This window comes from Quercus robur, chromosome 5, assembly GCF_932294415.1.
Source record: "Quercus robur chromosome 5, dhQueRobu3.1, whole genome shotgun sequence".
Classification (NCBI taxonomy): domain Eukaryota; kingdom Viridiplantae; phylum Streptophyta; class Magnoliopsida; order Fagales; family Fagaceae; genus Quercus; species Quercus robur.
The window spans coordinates 15,465,666-15,482,184 of record NC_065538.1 but is presented as its reverse complement, the minus strand read 5'-3'; the positions used below and the strand labels follow the sequence as shown (position 1 = coordinate 15,482,184).

The 16,519-nt window shown below is 32.0% G+C and overlaps 1 pseudogene; it reads left to right on the top strand.

Moving 5' to 3' along the window:
• Window positions 1-2,827: 2,827 nt before the first annotated feature.
• LOC126725251 (LRR receptor-like serine/threonine-protein kinase IOS1) lies at window positions 2,828-6,201 on the top strand (annotated as a pseudogene).
• The last annotated feature ends 10,318 nt before the right edge of the window (window positions 6,202-16,519 follow it).

Sequence of the window (16,519 nt, the reverse complement as noted above, 5' to 3'; positions counted from 1 at the left end):
CTTGCTCTCTAAGCCCCTAAAACACTAGGACTACGCAAAATTGGACTAATACTTTGTAGTCTCTCTACTACTGAAGAGAATGATAGAGAGAAAACGAGAGAGATTAGGACAATTTCAATTTTTTTTTTCTCGAGAAACAAACAGAGATTTAGATAGAGAGAGACCTGTAATCGAACAAAGAAGTGGAGGAGATGATATTTCCGACTACCATGCCCTTAGCTCATCATCAGAGATGATATCACTGCCCACTGTGCCCCAAATAGTCGCCGGAGCTAAGTCGTCTACCACCACACCTTTGAGTATTCTAAGAGAGAGAGAGTTAGAGAGCTACGAATCCAGGAGTTTTAGATCTGACTGAATGAAATGGTTTTCTCCTTTTATTTTTCAAATTATGGGCTTTATTTCTGTAAAGTTTTAATTTACAACTATGTATTTGTTGGCTTTTATTCCATGCTAAATTTGATTGTAATTTTGTTCAATCTTATGTACCCTGTATTTCATGTGGGATTTATTTGTAAGGATTGTGTGTGAGAGAAAGAAAGTGTGAAGACTTAAGGCTAATTGAAGATTGAAGATGTTTTCGTGGGTAGCTCACGAGTAAGCTTCCCGTGAAGTGATGCATGTGCCCTGCACATGACTGGAATGCGAAAAGTCAGAACAAAATGGAGACAGCTGGTTTTTGCAAGTGTCTTGCGAGTAAGGCCTTCCTGCAAGACACCCGCGAAACATTCTGTTTTGCCAGATTGTCATTTCTAATACACTCTATCCTTACCCACACTATATATACCTCCATTACCCACATATGTTGAGGAGTGCTTCTAAGCCTAGCCGCAAACATTGAGAGTTAGAGATTATTATACCCACAATTCTCTACACAATTATTTGTGAATTTTCCTCAAATCCTACTTCTCCATTTCCATACCATTGAGAGGTTGATAGCCCAAACACTTACCACACCCTTTCAAAGTGTCAAGTGAGGTTTTGGTGCTGCTGGGAAGTATTGAAAGAAGCTAGGCTTTGACGGATGCAATCGGGTGTATTGCGGGATCCGAAAAACTAGACAAGACACGGTTTTGAAAAGCCTTGTTGGAGTAGGAGTTTGGAGGGCTTAAGTGCATTGGGTAGATTAGGCTTAGAGGGTCTTTTGCTATTCGTGTATCTCAATTGATTGTCTAGTGGATCAATTACCGTTTGGAGGGCAGCGGAGAGGTTTTACGCCGAGTACTTCGGTTTCTTCTTCGATAATACGTCGGCGTGTTATCTTGTATTTGCTTTCTTCTTCCATACTCTTTTAGCTTTCATTTTACTGCTGTGTTGTGATGAATATGGCTTAAAGTAGCTTATTTGTTTGTACGCTCTCATTTATTCTTTTCCGTGCTTTGAATAAGTTAGAGTGAAATCAATCGAGCCGTAATCTTTAATTTGGAGGTCTAAACAGCTCTTGTATTTTAACACATTTTCGAGCTTTCAATTTCGTTGATTGAAAATTTTGAAATATCTTTATTTTGAGGGTTGCGTGAAAGTGGTGCTGAAAAATGTAATATTTTGGAGCCAAAACTATAACGGGAATGCTGCTAAAACTAGTTTGCGTTTTTTTAATACGGTTGTATTGGCTTATTTCAAGGGTTTTAATGAATCTTGAAATAAAGCTAACCATACGTGCTATTTTCAGCGTCTGTTTGGACCTTTTTAGGAGACCCTTGGAAATAGAGGGTTGAAAAAAAGTGAAGTTTTTTGTAGTGTCAATACATGTTTTAATATTTAGGGACCACATAAATAACTTCTCATATAAATATTAGGAAAAATACTATAAAAAGTCTTTTTCTATATATATATATATATATGTGTGTGTGTGTGTGTGTAGGGCATCACATATAATTGATAAGTGAAAATAAATCCATTTATCCCATTAACTATTCTTATTGATAAAACACAAATTGAGGCTACTACAACAATGTTTACTAATCTCTCTCTCTCTCTCTCTCTATATATATATATATATATGTGTGTGTGTGTAAATAGTTGATTAGAGATCACATTGCCTCTTTAATTTAAAGGAAATTTTTTATTTGAGAAAATTATTTATCAAATAGTATATAACATCTTATAATCCTGTCTAGATTACTATTACATGACATGGGGTTGGGTTCCTTGTTGTGGGTTTATAACCAATATTTGTTGTGGCTTACTGTGTGAGTAACGTAATGTCACAATGTACTATTTTGAGTACTTTTATGAACAATTGAGGTGCACTATTGTACAACTATTTTTAATGATAGACGTAACTCAAAATCCCCAAGTTTTAACATGTATGTAAAAGCATTCATTATCATGAAAATTGCATTTCATATGTACATTAGCTATGCTTCGTAGTAGATTGTGTCTCAATATTGTTTTAGGACAAATTTTGGGTACAATTTTTGTTGTAACTTAAAACGATAACTTCCTTTTAAAAAAAATTAACATTGTTACATATTTTGAAAATCTAAATATTAGATTGCATGTTATTTACGCTCTTAACACATATGTCAAATATTGTGTTAATTGAATGTTATTTACTATATGATCCATAAATAATGGACTTAAAAATTCCAATATCAAAAAAAAAAAAAAAAATGGACCTAAAAATTCAAAGAAGATCCATTTTTTTATTAGGTCTCACAAAATTGCCTCAACGTGGTAACCCAACCCAACACAAGTTGGGCTAGTTTTTAAAGTTACCATGGGTTGTGTTGGGTTGACGTTTTCTCAATCAAAAAGGCCACATTAGATTGTAAAATAACCCAAACCCAATATGAACATTGCACACTATTATCAATTAGTTGCTGGCTTATTCTGAATATCTATGTTTTCTTAGGTATCCAACAGACGTTTATGATCGCGTTTGGACTCCCTTCAACTATAATTCGTCTACAACTTTAAGTACCTCACTTCTTATTGACTCCCAAAGTAATAATTATTACCAACCACCCTCTATTGTTATGAGTACTGCTTCCACTCCAATTAATGTTAGTGCTCCTCTGGAGTTGAATTGGAATTCGCAGAATGCTACTTCCTCACAATACTATGTTTACATGCACTTTGCTGAAGTTGTAAACCTCAAAGCTACTCAGTCCAGATCATTCAACGTTACTGTAAATGGGAGGTTCTTTTACGGACCTATTGTTCCACAATACTTGTACACATCCACAGTGTACAGCACATCCATCTTGGCGATTGCCCAAAATTATGATCTTTTAATCTCCAAAACAAAAAGTTCAACACTGCCACCTATCCTCAATGCACTCGAGATATATTCAATTAGAGATCTCTCAAAACTAGGAACAAACCAACAAGATGGTATGTTTTCTTCCACACATGCATGTCATCTAGTGCCTTATTCTATTTTGTACTTTTTTTTTTTTTTTTTTTGCTTGTTTGGATGCATATGAAAATGTTATAGTTGATGCCATCACAAAAATCAAGTTAGCATACGGAATACAAAGAAATTGGGAAGGAGATCCGTGTCTCCCACAAGCATACTCATGGGCAGGTTTAAATTGCAGCTATGATAGTATTAACCCACCTAGAATAACATCCTTGTAAGTTTTTTCATTCATACAAGCCTTATGACTTGGAAACTTATTTTTGAAGTATCTCTTACTGTGAAATGTAAATTGAATCAGGAACTTGTCCTCTAGTGGATTGACTGGAGGGGTATCTATTTATATATCAAATCTCATAATGTTACAATATTTGTAAGTATTTGCAATTTACTTAATAAAAAATGTAAATACATGAAAATGATTACCAAATTTGCTTACAATTTTTATGACAAGGTAAGTGATTTTGTCATTTCAGGGATATATCAAACAATAATCTTACTGGATCAGTGCCTGATTTCCTTTTGCAATTGCAATACTTGAGGGTCCTGTAAGTTGAATTTTAAGATTGTTACTAAAAATTTCTTAATTTGTTGGAAATGACAAAAATCATATTCACCCTTCCTTTGCAGAAACATAGAAAAAAATCAATTCACTGGTACTATTCCAGCTGACCTCATTGAAAGATCGAAGAATGGTTCTCTATTACTAAGGTATGATTTTTTTTCGAAGATAATGTAACCCTTCATTATAATAATTACTTTCTTTTCACAATACAAAGTTATAATTCAATGCCTTAAAATTTCACTGCCATCCTTTTTATTGCTCTAGTGTGGATGAAAACTTAAATGTTTGCGGATTTGGATCATGCAAAAAGAAGAACAATATTGCTGTTCCAATAGGGGCATCAGTTGGTGTATTGCTCCTCCTCTCATTGATTGTTGTGGTTGTCTTGTGGGGACTTAAGAGATAAAAAAGAGACAAGAATAAAGGGTAGAATTGAAATATAAGACCTATATTCAAGTAAACAAAGAATACATTCTCCTCACTTATGTTTCTTATATTGATGATGTTCGCAGTGGCCATAGCGGGAACAGAATCCAACTTCCAGACCACGTCGTTTCAGTCAATAGAGTCAATACAACGCCAATTTACATATGCTGATCTTATAAGAATTACCAACAATTTTGAGAGGATTCTTGGTAAGGGTGGATTTGGACAAGTTTACCATGGCTATATTGATGACACTCAAGTTGCAGTGAAAGTGCTCTCAGTGGCATCAGGTCAAGGGTATCAACAATTTCAAGCAGAGGCAAGCGACTATGACTTAGATTCTTGAGCTTTCACATAGATACATACATAGATTTATATATCAAATTAATGAAAATGATACTTCTTGAATTACAGGTGAAACTTCTTATGAGAGTTCATCATCGAAACCTGACTACCCTTGTCGGGTATTGCTATGAAGGAACAAATATGGGGCTTGTATATGAGTACATGGCCAACGGAGACTTAGATGCACATCTTTCAGGTTGGTCATTATAAAAGTATCTAGAGAAGATTCCACATTTTAAGCTACCTTATTTGATTCTCCATAGGAATTGAGAGTATATTATTGAATTCTTAAATAAATAAAGGAAAAAAAGAAAAAGAAAAAAGAAAAAAAAGAAAAAGAAAAGAGAAGACGATGTGTACTGTATCCATACTCCATTGGCATAGTCAACGACTAGTAGTGCATATGTACAACATAAAATACGACCCAACTGAGCTTGGGCCTAAAGGGGACATAATCCAACATTAAAGATAGAAAACAATTTCCCTTTCTAAATTTTTCTTGCATTAATTGAATCACACAACTAGAAACGCTTAGGAATTTCATATATGGATGCAGGTAAGAATAATAACATCTTGAGTTGGGAAGCAAGGCTGAATATTGCAATGGACGCAGCACAAGGTTAGCCAAGAGTGATGAGTTGATTTGCTTAACTTTATCTTTAATAAGATTTCATTTTATTTTTTCTAAAAATGATTTGGACTACAAAATGTAGGACTGGAGTATTTGCACTATGGATGTAAACCACCTATAATACATAGAGACGTGAAGACTACAAACATCTTGTTGAATGAAAATTTTCATGCCAAAATAGCTGATTTTGGTCTTTCCAAAATTTTCCCAACTAATGGTGGCACTCATGTCTCAACTTTTAGTGTTGCCGGCACCCCTGGGTACCTCGATCCTGAGTGAGTATTTTTTTTACTTAAGATTACTTCTTAATTTCAAAATTCATTTCGTTAAAAACATTATAAGTATCAGTGATCCCAAGCATTAGATACAAACCTTGTACCGGTGAAAGACAAATGGGAATGACTTGAAAATTAAACTTCTAATAATTACAATTTTTTTTTTTTTTAAGTATGACATGCGTTGGCTTGCAGGTACTCCACTTCATATAGGTTGACTGAAAAAAGTGATGTTTATAGTTTTGGAGTTGTCCTTTTAGAGATAGTCACAAGTCAACATGTAATAGAAAGATCCCGTGAAAATACTCATATAAGCCAATGGGTGAGAATCATGGTTGATAAACGAGATATTCAAAATATTGTTGATCCAAGGTTGCATGGAAATTTCAATGTTAACTCAGCTTGGAAAGTTGTTGAAATCGCAATGGCTTGTGTGTCTTCCACCTCCATTGAAAGGCCAACCATGAGTGAGGTGGTGATTAAACTAAAGGAGTGTTTGACATCTGAATTAGCTCAAAGGAAGGGTGAATCAAATTATTCAGTTGAAACGGTCAATATGAATATGATTACAGAACTCAATCCTTCAACACGGTAACTTGTCCAAAGATGAGATTGGAATATTGGATCTTAAATGTCTTTGAATTGGGGCAAAAGTTACGTATAGTTCCTGAAATTCTCTACATTACTTTCTTCAATTAGATTCAAACACATGATTGCATTGATCAATGAGAATAAATAATGTTGTCTTTCTCAATGAAAATTAAATCTAATGTTTTTATTTGTTTGATATTAATTGAGAAACTTAATAAATTGTACCTAAGTTCTATTATTTTCTTTAATTGTAATCTCCCGATAATTCATATTGGACTTCAATGGAACACATGACGTGTTTGTTAAAAGTTGTACCTATTGCCTGTCCTAATAGACTATATGTTTGTAATATTTTCCTAAATTTATCATATTGGTCGATTCATCTTTTCCAGTGAAATACAGTTTGTTTTAGTATATCATATACTAAACTTATCATAAATCTTTTCCAATGAAAGAAATGACTCTTTTTTTTTTTTTTTTTTTTTTTTTTTTTTTTTTTTTTTGAGAAGGAAATAAATGACTCTTTGTTTTAGTATATTATACTAATAATAATATGAAACCGACGTTTCAAATTATCACTACAAATATTCATAAATCGGTCACTTCAATTTTTAGGCTATAGGTGCATAGCTCACCGCTGCTATTCTTAAAGTTAAACCTTTAAATGTTTCTCAAAAAAAAAAAAAAAAAAAAAAAAAAAGGAGGTTAAACCTTCAAATTGGTTTTTGTTATTGGAGCCACGTTGAAACGTTTCTGTTGGAGCTTTGTTCCTATGGCCTTCACGAAGGTTCTTATTATATTCTTCATGTTTGCAAAATTTCAAGAAGTTAAAAAATCAATAACTATATTATCAGTCAAATATTTATATTTTAACTTTTATAGTCTTAAATTATGCACGAAATGTAAGTTCATGGATTGAATAATAAATAATATCCAATTTAAACAAAATTTGACATGTATGTTAAAAACATAAAAAGCATGTAATCCAAGGGTTAGATTTTTAAAATATGTAACCGTGTTAAAAGCTTTAGTTAAAATCAATTTATTCCACAAACACAATAAATTTCACAGCTTGTTGAAATAGCAGATTGTGATTTATAATACATCAATTTCACATGGGGTCTCCAATCTTCACTAATTTAACTCAAATACCCCAAACTTAAAGCATTCTTACCTAGATTCCTTAATCAAAATCAACTTTAACCCAAACACCTAAATCGATATCAATCCAACCAAAGATAAGTATATAACCAAATCCATAAATTTTAACAATGAAAAAAAAAATAAAAAATTATCGTGGGGGTCACAGGAGTCTAATGGTGGTGGGAGATCAGACTTTGGCAGGCATATGGCCTAGTAAACTCCCTCTCTCTCTATCCCAGCTTTTTCTTTTTTTCTTTTTTTGGTACCAAAACAGTTCTCTCTCTTACGAACTTTGTCTCTCTCTCCTTCTCTACCTCTGATTTTCAAGGGTTGGTTTTTTTTTTTTTTTCTTATATTGAAAAACCATTAAACAATTTTTTAAAGTTGTGAAACAGTATAATTTATCGCTTTTTTACTTAAACATGGCAAAATTTTGGATAGGCTTTTTTCCTACATGGCAGCACAGCCTTAATTGCAGGAAAAAAAGCCTTTTCCTGCAATTAAGGAGGTGCTGCCATATAGGAAAAAAAACCTATCTAAATATAGATCTTAGAGTCTATGAAGTCATATTAGACAATGCTTAAAGTGTTTCAAGTCAAAATTTAAAGAACATACAAGGTGCAGGTTCAAAAAGTCAAAATTAGACTGGTTTGATCGATCAGGAGAATTTTCGATCGATTGGAAGTCATAGATCAGCAAAAATCAACAAACGTAAAAAGCCCATAACTTGTTCGTTTGAAACCCAAATCACGATCTGTTTTTTTCCAGTATTTTAAGGATATTATAAGCTAACCCTAGAGGGGGGTTTTTAGAGTTTTTTAGAGAGAGAAGAGTGCATCTTGTGCCTCTAATTTTAGATCTAGGGTTTTGTACCCAAAGCTCTCTCAAGTCTTCTACCAACAATATTCTTTGAAGAAACTCAAGATTTGGTGTTGTAGAAGTTACTGCTACAAAGACCAACAAGTGAAGGTGATTTGAAACTTTGAGTGGGATCTCAAAGTCACAAGCGCGGGTGCTTGTGTTGCAGTAAATCCAAGAAGAGAAGGAATCCATGAATTCGCAACTTGCACGTGTTCATGTCAGTAAGTTACAACTGGAGGTAGCAATAGATTTAGGGTTAAATCTAATTGTAAAAACTTCAATTTTCTTATAGTGGATTTGCTTTATTTTAAGGATAGTTAGGTTAAATCCTCTCCAAATTTTTACCTTGAAACGGTTTGTTTCATCAGTTTTCCGGGGTCATCATATCGTGATGTTATTTATTTTCTGCTACTTTGCATGATATGATTTATTTGTGTTTAACATTGATCTAAATAATTAATCTAAGTAATCGCTTGGTTAATATAATAGGTTAAACAATCTAGTTTAAGGGGTCTAAATGAACAAAAAAAAATGGTGATAAATTGTACTGTTTCACAACATTAAAACACCTTTTGATCTTTTTCACAACATTAAAACACCTTTTGATAGCCTTTCAGTGTAAAAGAAAACAAACCGCTTAAATCAGTAAATTGCAATAAAAAGGGACAGAGAACAGAGTTCGTCGAAACCATACACTGAGCAACAAAAACAATCCCCTTCACTCCATATTTGGAAGGTACGCATTAAAAAATAATTTTTCTAGAACTTCTTACTGATGAAGAGAGAAATATCTAAGCCCAACCATCACCATCAGTTTCCCCACCACTGAAAACAAAACCTGATAGATACTTCTTCTATAACTAAAATTTGATTAAAAAAAAAAATTAAAAGAAAAATCTCTCTTCTCATCACTTCACTACCTTCCTAACCATTTGACAATTCCCCTCTCTCTCTCTTCATTCTCTTCTAAACGCAGACCTTCCCCTCATCGACTTTGAATCTTTCGAGGTATGTACCAGAGCCTTGGTAAGATCATCTTGAATTCTCAATCTTCACTACTTTCTTCCTATTTTTTTGTTATTTTTGTTGTCCTAATCTACTTGCATATGAATAATATGTGGTTTTTGTTTCCAAAAATAACTTTGAGGCTCAAATGGTTGTAGGAAATTGTGAAAACAAACACAAACAAGGACACTGGGAAAACTACTAAATTTTCGATTTGGAGGTTATTATTAATTTTGGGATTCAAGGGTTTCTAATTAGGGTTAACTGCAATTATAAATTTCAATTCCTACCATGTTTTTTTTTTTTTTTTTTTTTTTTTTTTTTTTTTTTTTTTTTCCCAGGGAAACACCATAGAAGATCAAATTCTACCTAGGCTTTGTCTCTCGGCGTTTTGAGGAATGGTTAGTGATGTTTTTATTTTATTTTTAGGATTTTTCCCCCTAATTGATTGGTGTTCAGTTGCCTATAATAAATTTGAGACACAATGTTATGTTATATTTGCTACATTGGTGTGAATTGATACTCGAACCTTTTCAGTTTTCCCTATTTTTAAAAAAAAAAAAAAAAAAAAAGATAACATATTCATAACCGACTTGGTTGAGTGATTGAAAGAATAGTGGAAGCTATAGCAACAACCCAGGCCCAACTGCGGTTTCCTTTAATTTCATCATCATTCAAATACTTTTGTTTGATCAAGCACATGGAGGAGACCATCAATTTCTATGTGATTAGAACAATGTGTATGTGGCTTGATTTTTTATAACATTGATCTGAGATTAGATCATTCTCATGAGATCGAATAATTACATAGAATTGAAAGTTGAAACTTCCTTTGATAGTTCTGTTTTTTTTCTTTTTTGGGTGGATTCATGTTATTAAACTATCCTTTCATTCCCATCAAGAACATATACACCATGTGTTTGGCTCACTCACTTTCATATTTTTCTGTATTTTTTTGGGTGGATTCATGCTGTTAAATTGTCCTTTCATTCTCATTTAGAACATGCACACCATGTGTTTGACAAAATGTCTTACTCACTTTTGCATTTTTCTTTTTTGATAATTCGATAGTTATACTCTTACATTAGTTTAAGTCAACTTCAGGGTTTGTGTCTCTTGGTTTTATTTGTCAAAGGAATCACTAACACATTGAAACACCACCAATGTGACAAACCAAAATATGCTATTGAAAATTGACAAAAAGCATGGTAGGTGTTACTTAAACCCAAGCATGGCAAGTATTTTAAACAAAAAAAAAAATTGGTGTAAATGGGATTTAAGTTTGAAACCACATTTAGAAGTAATTCACACTTTTCATGGTAGTAAATTGAGGAGGTTTTATTGGGACTAATGAAGTTATTACTTTAATGCCCAATGAAGTAAATGAAGATTCATTTTGGATGACAATAGCGTAAAGAGTTGGCTGATGGCAGCCAGATGGGGAGAGCTAGAAATCACCATATTTTACTGAGAGCCAGTATCTTAGTGATCCTTTTCTACACTTGGAGGCACTCACAGTTTGTATTAGTATTTTCTTATGCTCCCCCAATCAAATGGGAGCTTTAATTTTAGCCAAAGATGCAGTCTTTAAAATTTGGTCAAGGTATTGGTCCAACTCATAGAGGAATCTGGGGTTAAAAACAAAGATAAAATTAGGAGCTTTGTTGATAATTAGCTTCAGAATTGGTAGCCTAAGATTAGATTAAAACTAAAATATTTACACAGAATTGAATTGGTCTTAAGACTTAAACCAAAAAATGCATATTAGCCGTTTTCTTTTGCTACCAACAAAGTTTGTCATATGATTCATCATGTTCAAGTAATTCCTTTTGCTTTTCAACTAACATGCATAAGTTACGATTTGGTTCTGCTTTATCCTCGTAATAGTTCAAATTCACGATTGATTATGACAAATTATAATTGTACAAAATTTATCATATGATATATTCATAATATGCTATATCTCTGTATATAAACCATTTTGAGGTCTTGGTATGATATATGTGCGTCTGAATATAGCATTTTGTCATTGATTTAGATATTTGGGCTATTCGGTTGATTGTCTTTAATTTAGATATTTGGATTATTGGTTTTGGCTAAGGTTGAATGATAATGAAAAACGAAAAGAATGGCACAATCAAAGAGATCTACAAACCCACTTATAGAAGAAGTAGTGAAGGTAAAGAGAAAACTCAAAAAAGTCATAGTTTTTCGTGCGTCTAATAACTCAAACCCAAACATTACACTAGTTTGGTATTAACCGTTTACATAACACAGTTTCATAGTTATAAGGGATTTAAAAAATAAAAAACAATTTGAAAACCCAAATTGAGACAGTCCGTTAAAGAGAAAGGCATAGGGGGGCGATTTTTTTTTAGAAATCTGTCATCCAACTGCGTTAATCCAGTGTCTGCGTCAACATGTATAGTCTCTATTTTTTGTTGATTTAAATTTGGCGTCAAATATAATCTAGGTCTAGAGAGGGCAAAGAGAGAGAAACGAGAGAGAGAAAACTGATATCTTCCAGTTAGACCACCTGAAACTGTTATAGGTATTTTTTCTTTTAATATTGCTTTAAATGTTTGAGTTGATTTAGGCTTAGGTTTGGGTAGTTAATTGAATTGATTTTGATTGTCAATTTGTCAAGTAATTACTGCTATAATTATTGTTTCTTTGTGTATTATTGTTATTTCCTTTTATGGATGTTTTGATCTGATCATGTTGGATCGATAAAGAGTTATGATTGTCAATTAACCATCTTCTATTGCATTTATTTTTAAATGAATTTCCTTTTCATTTGTTACTGTCTGATTAGTGATTACTAAACACACACACAAAAAAATAAATAAATAAATAAAATCAGAGAACAAAGTCAGTATTAGGCAGAATTACCACTAACAACAATCCTCCCACCATCATCATGCCAAAACCGCTACTTGTAAGTTTTTCTCCTCATTTTTCAGCTTTTTCATTAAATATGATCATAATTTGATATTTTATTTAGAGTGGTTTCGATTTAGGTCTTTTCAGTTTGTGCATTACATATGATCAAGTTTTTGATATTTGTTTGGATTGGTTTCAGTTTAGGTCTTTGTGTCTCTCTTGCCACAGTCAGGCTGCCATTTTTTTAAAGAAGAAAAGGAAGAAAAGAGCCTTCAATTGAGATAATGAACCTATTAAGAATGTTACACTATTTAAAAATAGAAGAAAAACAGAGATTGAAAGAGAGATAAATCTTAGGGTAGCCACCATCATCATGAAGCTGGAACCGTTATCGGTAAAGGTTTTCTTTATTCTTTTTTTAAATTATGCGGTAACTATGATTTATGTTTGGGTGTTTGGTACTATAGGTTCGATTAGGCATTTGGGTTAGATTTTATTTTGATTAAGTTTATTGGATTTGATTTGGTTTATGGTTAGGGTATTTGTGTAGCTTTGGTTTGGTTTTGGATTTTCGAGTTAAAATTGTTTTGGGTAATTTTTGAATCACATAGAGAGCAAAGTATTTTTGATATCTTCAATTTCTTTTATGCTTCTTGAATGAGTATTCCTGGCAAAGAGTTTCCAATCATTCCACTCAGTGTTTATTTATTTAACTCTCTCTTGGATTCAATTGTAAATTTCATTTGTCATTAATTGATTTCAATTCCAAATTTGTCTAATAAAAAATTAAAAGGTTTTTCTTTAGCTTTTCTTTTCTGGGTTTGTAGGTGAAAAGGAAAATCCTTGGAAGCAATCCTAGTCTGAGTAGAAACAGTACTAGGTTTAGTTTCCACTTTATTTGAACCATCACCGGTAATTTTCTTTTTAATTGATTGTTAAATATGCTTTATGTTTGGATATTTGGTTGGATCGATTGATTTAGATATTTGTGTTAGAAACTTTTTTTTTTTTATTTGTCTTTGTTTTGGATTTTAGGATTGAAATGGTTCAGGGCTGTTATGTGATTAATTTCACAATCTGCATACTATGCTACCAACCATATCTACGTTGCTGGATGCCGCTTCTTTCTATACAATAATCTGTCACTAAACAGGTACTTATTCTTTTACGCATTACTTATATGAGTTATTCTGTTCTTTTTTCTATTCGTTTATAGGACTTCTTCTAGATGTTTCTTTACATATATCTTATTTGAATTTTCTTCAACAATCTATACCCAGGGTTAGCATAACGTAATTTTTTCCCTTCTTCAAATATTGTTTCTGCCATTAGTTTAGGCAATTCCTAGTTAATTGCTTTCTCATGATTGTTTTTCCTATTCAAATACTATTACTTTGAATGCATAGTTAATTGATGGGGTTATGCTCCTCCTTTGGATGCTTTCCTTTGGCGTATATAACCTTTGACTTTCTATTTGTTTTCTAATTTATTTTGTGGTTTTTTTTAAATGTTTAATTCCTTCCTCTTGTGAGAGAGAGAGAGAGAGAGAGAGAGAGAGATCTAAGGAAATTTACCACTGTTAAACCAGTGTCACCCTATTTTACAACTTCAAGCCACCATCTTAACTTTCAAAATATTATTGTTAAAGTTTTAAATTTTATTTCCAAATTTGCTGCTAACATATGATTAAGGCTTTGGTTTTGAATTGGATGAAAAAAATAATTAAGGCTTTGGTAATTAATTTCCTTTGAAGCACTATTTGTGTGTGATTTGTTTGGAGGAGAACGGGGGTTGGTTATTAATTTGAGTATGAGTGTGGATTTATTTATGTAATACTTAATGCATATGTCAATTGCAAATATGACTACATTTTTTCTTTGAGAAAATTATTGTTAATGAGAAATGGTGATTTTAAAGAGTTGGGAGTTTGGTCCTACCAAATCAAAGAACCAAAAGGATACAGTTACATGGTACTGTACTTAACCTCCATGTCTCTCTCTCTCTTTCTTTCTCTCTCAAATATCTCTCTATAATTTCATTCAATTTGTGCTTTTCAATATTAAAGTTTTGTTCATCTTCTTATGAAAAAATTAGAAACAAAAGCCCTTCATTCCAGGTTGATATGAAAGGTTTGGATGGAATGCTAGGAGCTAGCTATGTTAGGATAGAAATCATTCTATAATTATGATGCTCCTAAAGCTAAGAAGCCAATAACCAGGACATCCAATTATTTGCAAAGGTGGTGGTGCTGTTGTTATAGATAGAGGAAAAGGAAAGTAATAAGAAGCCTATATATGAAATAAAGAAAGAGTATTTCTTTTTTCCATTGTTAGAGCACTCACCTTAATGAGTGTATAATAGAAAAATGTGTAAAATTTACACAATTTTGCACAAAAATGACCCACGCTAATCCATATATAACCGTGTAAATTTATAGGTTTGCTATATAGTAATCGTATAAATTTACACTGACACTATTTATTTTGCATTTAGCTTTGGCAGGACAAATTTATAAGTTTTCCTGTTAAGTATGATTTAGGGTTTTGTTTGGGAGTGTTTTATCTTTTAAATTGATGGGTTTGGAGCTTGTAGTGGGTTCTGTTAATTTCAATCAAAACTTTGTCATAATGTTAAGATAGTTTTAAATTTGTGGTTCAAATTAGTTTTTCCTGTTGTATAGTTTCTTTCTTTTTTTCCTTCATGTTGTATAGTTTCTTCTCCTACATTTGTGCTGTTCCTTTCCTGTAGCAACAAAGTTTCCATTCTTACATTGTTTATGCCTTATTCCTTCTACACTATTCACTGTTGTTAAGATTCCATTTAATTTCTTATTTCCATTATTTTTCTCCAATCATAGTATACCATGTTTTTGTGCCAGACATTGGGTATTATGCCCAAAAAAAAAAAAATTTTGAATCAAGGTTAAAGGTAACTTGATTTCCCATTTTATTTTTCCAATTTCTTGGTTTCTGTTTTGTCGATTATTTTTTTTTGGTTAGAATATCTTTCCCTGTTTGGTAGATTTTCGTAAGATTTTCTTTATCTTTTCATTTGCCCCTTATATTTGAAATCATTTAATTCTAACATAATAAAAAACGCTACAAAATTATGCATCAAGTTCATTTCTTCGTACCCTTTTCTTATTTAGATAATTTTCTGTTTTATTTCAGATTGTGAGATTTTAAAGTTTTCTTTATTTAGGTTATGGTTTTGTCATTGTTGGAGGATTTGTTTCAGTTTCTTTATGCCATCTTTTTCATTGAATTTTAAGTTTTGTCATAGGATAGTCTGAGCATCCTAAGACTCTTATATCAACATGAATTGCAAGTACTATAATATATGTTGTTCTAATTTTGAATCCAACTATAATTCTTTCCTAATGTTGGTTGCTAAATTTCAGTTGAAGAGATAGGGTTTTTAAGGTAGATTCTTGCTTATATCTCTCTTTGTTGATTTCATTTTTTTTCATCTTTTCATTTCCTATGTCTTTGTCCAATCATAGAAAATTGAAGTGCAGATTGCAATTCATTTGCCTCTTAGATTTTCGCTTTGTTCAATGTAGCCCTATTTTGGGAATACAAGATTGATTGAAAATTGAGATTTCCATGAGTATTCATTTTGATAGGTGCTACATTAAAAAGCTTCTAATTTTAAGTTAATGAATCTGAGTCCTAATTTTGAGTAATGAGCATGATTGTTGTATTATATACAAAAACAACTGAAGGCCATGAGCAAGGAAAATATTTGGAGTTGAATTCAAAATGCAAACCTTTGCAGGATATTGCCAACTTTTAGAAAACTAAATATCAAGAAAGCTATTAATTTGTTGTGGTTGGTCTCTCACTTTTTTCCTTTTTAAAAGTCCATGTTGTTCAAGTGTTAGGAAAGTTGTTAATTTGTTTAATAAATAAAAAAGAATAGCATAATCTAAACATATATACTCCATTCTAATTTGATCATAGATTGATCAAATCAGTTGGTGTTTGTTTGCAATGCATCTATGATTTTGTAAATTTTATAGACCCAAAAAAGGAGGAGACCAAGCTTGCATTTAGAATTCATTTCTATCTAAACTAAACTATGATTATTACACAATCATTAATTTTAAACTCTCTCTTCTATTTTTGTGTAGGTGATTTTGTAGATTTCCATGCACCAATGTATATCTTACATGCCCACATTGCCTATCACAAACCAAGAACCCATGCTACAAATAATAAATAGTGCTATGAACAATGTTAATGTTGTTCTAGATGTAAGTAGCATAATCTAGACGTAAATACTTCATTCTATTTTTATTACAAATAGATCAAATTAGTTGGTGTATTTTTTGTATGGCATTTATGATTTTGTAATTTTTACAGACTTAAAGTAGGAGAATTGCATTCATAATTCATCTCCATCTAAATTGACCAATTATGATTACTGAA